This window comes from Canis lupus, chromosome 17 (genome assembly GCF_003254725.2).
Source record: "Canis lupus dingo isolate Sandy chromosome 17, ASM325472v2, whole genome shotgun sequence".
NCBI classification, from domain to species: Eukaryota; Metazoa; Chordata; class Mammalia; order Carnivora; family Canidae; genus Canis; species Canis lupus.
Genome location: NC_064259.1, coordinates 59,465,218 through 59,471,289, shown reverse-complemented (window position 1 = coordinate 59,471,289; position 6,072 = coordinate 59,465,218). Strand labels below are relative to the sequence as shown.

The window sequence follows — 6,072 nt, the reverse complement described above, 5'->3', positions numbered from 1 at the left end:
GATTGCTCTTTATCCAAGTATAGGATTTGCTTCCTCCATCCCCTTCAAATTTGTATTCAAATATGACTTCAGTGAAGCCTTTCCGATCACCCTGTTAAATTCTGAAGCCTGTTTGGCACTCTCAATTCCCCTTATATTTCTTTTTTCCATAGAACTTCGTACCACCTACCATATCAGTACTAGTTTATTTATGCTTACTGCTTATCATTTGACTCCCTCTGCTAGAATATAAACTCCTTAAAGAGAGGAATCATTGTCATTGATATATCCTAAATGCCTACAGAAGCACGTGGCACAATTAAACAAGTATCTGTTGAAGTAAAGAATGAATATTTTTTGGCAGCAGATCTTGCAGGCCTCAGAACCTGCTGAAGTCTGTTTTTCACCTAAAGAAGAAAAAGGCCTAAGGCATTTTGTTTCACATTGTCTTTATATCTCCAGGACCTAGGATAGTACCAAATAAAATTAAAAGGCTCAAAAAATGATGAAACAGTAAGACTTGCCAGAACTTGTTTTCTCATTCTATCAGTAAGCCTGCATTTTTCCTTTTCTTCAAAATAAGGCTCTAAACCCTTTAAACCACTGCTTCTGAAAAGCACATATGTGGGCAAAGTATAATTTGGAAAAAACACATCCAATATTAGGCACATTTTCATATGTGGAAAATAAACCATTCTGTACCAGATTGCAAACTATAGAAACTAAAATTCCAAGTTGTCTTCTTAAATGATAGACTCACCAGGAAATGCAATTATTCTCTAGGGAGTTATTAGACTTTCCCAGAGAAGATTTTTATATCTAATGGCTGGCTTTAAAGAAGTTTTAGAAATACATACCAAGACCCACCTTCCCTGATGGTGCACCATGACATAATGGAATAAAGCTTGGTTTTGAGTAACAAACTGAAGGAGCTCCACTACGTTAACTCAGCTTCCCCATTGTAACTATGGCATGTAACACCAATGTCTCCCAGAATATTCAAAGTCTGCTGAATGGGCTAATGAGTCCAACTGCAAAGTTGTAAGTTTATTCTGTTTCAGTGCTTTTAACTGTCTGGGTTCAATTCTCCAGAGGAATATGTTTTTCTAGGAACTGATTTTATTTCTAATGTTTGGAATTGGATGGGTTTAAATCCTTAGTCTCTCAGTTACTACCTATGATTCCTTCAGGTAATTAACTCTTCTGAGATTGTTTCCTCAATTATAAAATAAAAATCTCTACTTCAGGGATCCCTGGGTGGCGCAGCGGTTTGGCGCCTGCCTTTGGCCCAGGGCGCGATCCTGGAGACCCGGGATCGAATCCCACGTCGGGCTCCCGGTGCATGGAGCCTGCTTCTCCCTCTGCCTGTGTTCTCTACCTCTCTCTCTCTCTGTGAGGCTATCATAAATAAATAAAAATTAAAAAAAAAATCTCTACTTCAAAAGAATATTCTAAGGATTAAATGCAATGTATAAAACAGTTACTGTGGTACTGACACAAGGGCAGCCATGTAGAACAACAGAACAGAATAGAGCCTAGAAACAAACCCCACATATATGGCCAGCTGATTTTTGACAAGGGTGTCAAGACTATTCAATGGGAGGACAGTCTGCTCAACGAATGATGCAGAAAAAACTGGGTATCCACATCATATACATAACTGGGTATCTGCACATCATATACATAAATCAGCACAAAATGGATCAAAGACCTAAACTTAAGGACAAAAACTATAAAATTTGTAGAAAACATAGGGGAAAATCTTCATATCAAATTTGACAGTGATTTCTTGGCCCTGGCACCAAAAACACATGTTAACAACAACAAAAAATAGATAAATTGTACTTCACCAAAATTAAAACCTTTTTGTACATCAAAGGACACTATCAAGAAAGTGAAAAGACAATCCATGGAATGGGAGGAAATATTTCTGAGTCATATATCTGATAAGTTATTAATATCCCAGAGAGTATAAAGAACTCCTATAATTCAACAACTATAAAAAACAACCCAATTCAAAAATGGGTGAAGGGCAGCCCAGGTGGCTCAGTGGTTTAGCACTGCCTTCGGCCTGGGGTGTGATCCCAGAGACCCGGGATCGAGTCCCATGTCGGGCTCCCTGTGTGGAACCTGCTTCTTCCTCTGCCTGTGTCTCTGCCTCTCTCTATCTCTCATGAATAAATAAATAAAATCTTTTTAAAAAAATGGGTGAAGGACTTGAATACACATTTCTGCAAAGATATACAAATGACCAATAAACACATGAAAAGATGCTCGACATCATTAGTCATCAGAGAAGGGCAAATCAAAACCCACAAGGAAAAAAAATGCACAAGGAGATACCATCTCACACTCATCAAAATGACTACTATCAAAAATATAAACAAAATGGGTGCCTAGATGGCTCAGTTAAGCATCTGACTCTTTTTTAATTATTTTTTTAAAGATTTTATTTATTTATTCACGACAGAGACAAAGAAAGAGAGAGAGGCAGAGACTCAGGCAGAGGGAGAACCAGGCTCCATGCAGGGAACCTGCTGTGGGACTCGATCCTGGGTCTCCAGGATCACGCGCTGGGCTGAAGGCGGCGCTAAACTGCTCAGCCACCCAGGCTGCCCAGCATCTGACTCTTGATTTCAGAGTCATGAGTTCAAGCCCCACGTTGGACTCCATGCTGAGTGTGGAGCCTACGAAAAACAAACAAACAAGCCAACAAAAAAAAGCCAAGCCTCCAAAAAACCCCCAGAAAATAACAAGTGTTGGTGAGGATATAAAGACATGGGGGGAGGATTGGAACCTTGTACACTGGTAGTGGAAATGTAAAATGGTACAGCTGCTATAGTACACAGTATGGTGGTTTCTCAAAAAATTAAAAATATAATTACCATGTGATCCAGCAATTCTCCTTCTGAGTATACACAAAAGAACTGAAAGCAGGGTATCAAAGAGATATTTGAACACCCATGTTCACACCCATTATTCACAATAACTAAAAAGTAGAAGCAACCCAAGTGTCCACTGACAGATGAAAAAATAGACAAAATGTGGTACATATGTACAATGGACTATTGCCATTAAAAGGAATGGACTTCTGATACATGCTACATCATGGATAAACCTTGAAAATATGCTAAGTGAAATAAACCAGACACAAAAGGATAACTACTGTATGATTCCAAATATATGAGCTATCTAGAATAAACAAGTAGAGAGAGTGTTCGCTTTGGCAGCACATACACTAAAATTGGAACGATACAGAGAAGATTAGCATGGCCCCTGCACACATGTTAACAACAACAAGGATGTTGTTGCACAAGGATGAAACAAGTAAAGAGAGATAGAAAGTAGAATAGAGGCTACCAAGGGCTGTGGAGAGGAGGTGTCGAGAATTATTTCTTAATGATGACTGAGTTTGTTTCAGGTGATGAAAGTTTTAGAAATTGATAGTTCTGATAGTCACACAACATTGTGCAAGTACTTAATGCCAATGAATTATACACTTAAAAATGGTTTAAATGGTAAACTTCATGTTATGTATATTTTGTTACAATAAAGAAATATTTAGTACAGTGCCAGGCACATAGTAAGACTCAATTGATTATTACTATTGTCATCTGTTCCTTCAAGAAATATATATTGAGGGGCGTCCGGCTGGCTTAGTCAGTAGAGCATGTGACTCCTGATCTCAGGGTTTTAAGTTTGAGCCCATGCTGGTTGTAGAGAGGACTTTTTTTTTCTTTTTTTTTTAGAGAGGACTTTAAAAAAAAAATCTTTAAAAAAATCTTTATTGAGCATTTATTTTTTTTAAAGATTTATTTATTTTAGGGGGAGCAAAGGGAGAGAATCTCAAGCATAGAGCTTGATCCCACGACCCCAAGATCATGACCTGAGCCAAAATCAAGAGTGAAATGCTCAACTGACTGAGCAACCCATTGCCCCACTTATTAAGCATATAAATGCTGGGCATTATTCTAGGCACTGGGAATATAGTGGTTCAAAAAACAATAAAGACCCAACCTCCAGTAACTGAAAATCTAATGGAGAGAAAAAAGCAAATAAGCAATACATCACAACAAATTACAGAAATCAACTACTAATATAGAAGTAAGCTTGTAAAGATAAATTCAAGACACACACAAAAAAAGGAATAGAAAAAGAAAAGTTGGTAGAGATCAGGGAAGTCATCTCAGAGAACAGCCAAACTGAGAGCTGGTGTAGGCAGAGGGAGAAAACAGCATGTCCCAGGAGTTCATTGGAGAAGACAAGTGGCTAGACAGAAAAACATGATTCAGTCATGAAAGGCCTTAAATGCCATGCTAGTATTTTGGACTTTATCTTGAAATTAATGGGAACCGGGGATCCCTGGGTGGCTCAGTGGTTTAGCGCCTGCCTTCAGCCCAGGGAGTGATCCTGGAGTTCCGGGATCAAGTCCCACATCAGGCTCCCTGCATGGAGCCTGCTTCTCCCTCTGCCTGTGTCTCTGCCTCTCTCTCTCTCTCTCTGTGCCTCTCATAAATGAATATAAATAAAATCTTAAAAAAAAAAAGAAATTAATGGGAACCAATTACTTACTTAGCAGAAAAGTGAAACGATCAGGGTTGCATTTTAGAACATTCTGACATAAGTAAGGGTGGAGGGTTTGAAGGCCAGGCAACACTGATGCAAAATAGTTAAATGGCTATTGTGGTACTTTAGTCTTCAACACAGGAATTAAGTGAATGCTAAGTATGGCTGAGTGTGGAGGAGGACTCAATGACCAGGCTTCTGTCTGGCACAACTGGCCAGAGATTATTGCTAACATTTATTAAGATCTGTGCCAGAAACCACGCTAAGCATTTGACATGCATGAGCTCATTTAATTCTCTCCACAAACCCCTATGTACAATTATTCTCATTTTACAGGGGAAACTAAAATTTATGTTAAATAACTTGCCAAGATCATGATTAAATCTAGATCTTTCTAAACAAAAAGCTTAGACAGCCCTAGTGGCTCAGTGGTTTAGTGCCGCCTTCGGCCTGGGGCGTGATCCTGGAGACCTGGGATGGAGTCCCACATCGGGCATCCTGCATGGAGCCTGCTTCTCCCTCTGCCTGTGTCTGTGTCTCTCTCTCTCCGGTGTCTCTGCCTCTCTCTCTCTCTGTCTCTCATTATTGAATTAAAAAAAAAACCAAAAACTTAAATACACATAGTGCAAGTCCCAATATCTTCCTTTCCCTTCAAATACCTACATTTAACACATCACTCCATAATTACTTTATCTTGTTAGTATTCAGGGAGGTATTATTCCTTAATGTTTTCAGTTAACATATAGGCAAACTCTCGTTTCATACTTAATTCACTTCTGAAAATTTTAAAGTACAATGTCAGTTTCACAACAGAGTCCCAATTTTAAAGCAGTACCTGTTTCCAGAGCACTAAACATTTTAAGATTCTTAACTTGTGATTGGAATCGACCTGTCAGAGGCAATCCAGTGCACATCGAAGAAATGTCACAGGTGCCTAAGATCAGGATGATCAGGATATGAGGTACTGCATCTACCTCTCTGCAACTGGGTAAGCACCAAACCACCACTCTCCTGAACCCAATGCAAGGATAAAAGGATTAGGGAACTTTCTATTCATTTTATGACCATAAGGTATCTTCTAGCTTCTCAGAGCAGGGAGTGGAAGGTCTTTCTCCCTGCCATGACAGCACAAACTGATTGGACTTCAGGCAGCTATCCAGTTACCCTCTTTACACATGAGGCCTCTCAACTGGTTATTTGCTAAAATCCATCATTGTTCACTGCTCTGAGGGACATGGACAACGGTCAGGAAAGTGACTAGAACAAGCAGGGGATATTACCACTCCTTGGTATTTTGGAGGGGGCTCAGGAGAAACTGTAATCTCAGAGGAATACTGCCAAGTAACAGGCCTGGCTCTATTATCACAAACGGTACCCTACCATTTTGTCAAAGGCCAGAACTTTATTCTTCAGCAGCAGCAATTAGCCAGAGGTGAAACAATGCCTGGACTCAAAATCACTCAAAAGTGACATTAAAGACCACATTCAGGGCAGCCTGGGTGGCTCAGCAGTTTAGTGCCGCCTTCA

At 39.6% G+C, this 6,072-nt stretch overlaps 1 pseudogene; it reads left to right on the top strand.

Annotated features, from left to right (window-relative positions):
- The first annotated feature begins 3,193 nt into the window (after positions 1 to 3,193).
- Positions 3,194 to 3,289, top strand: LOC112665179 (U6 spliceosomal RNA; annotated as a pseudogene).
- Positions 3,290 to 6,072: the final 2,783 nt, after the last annotated feature.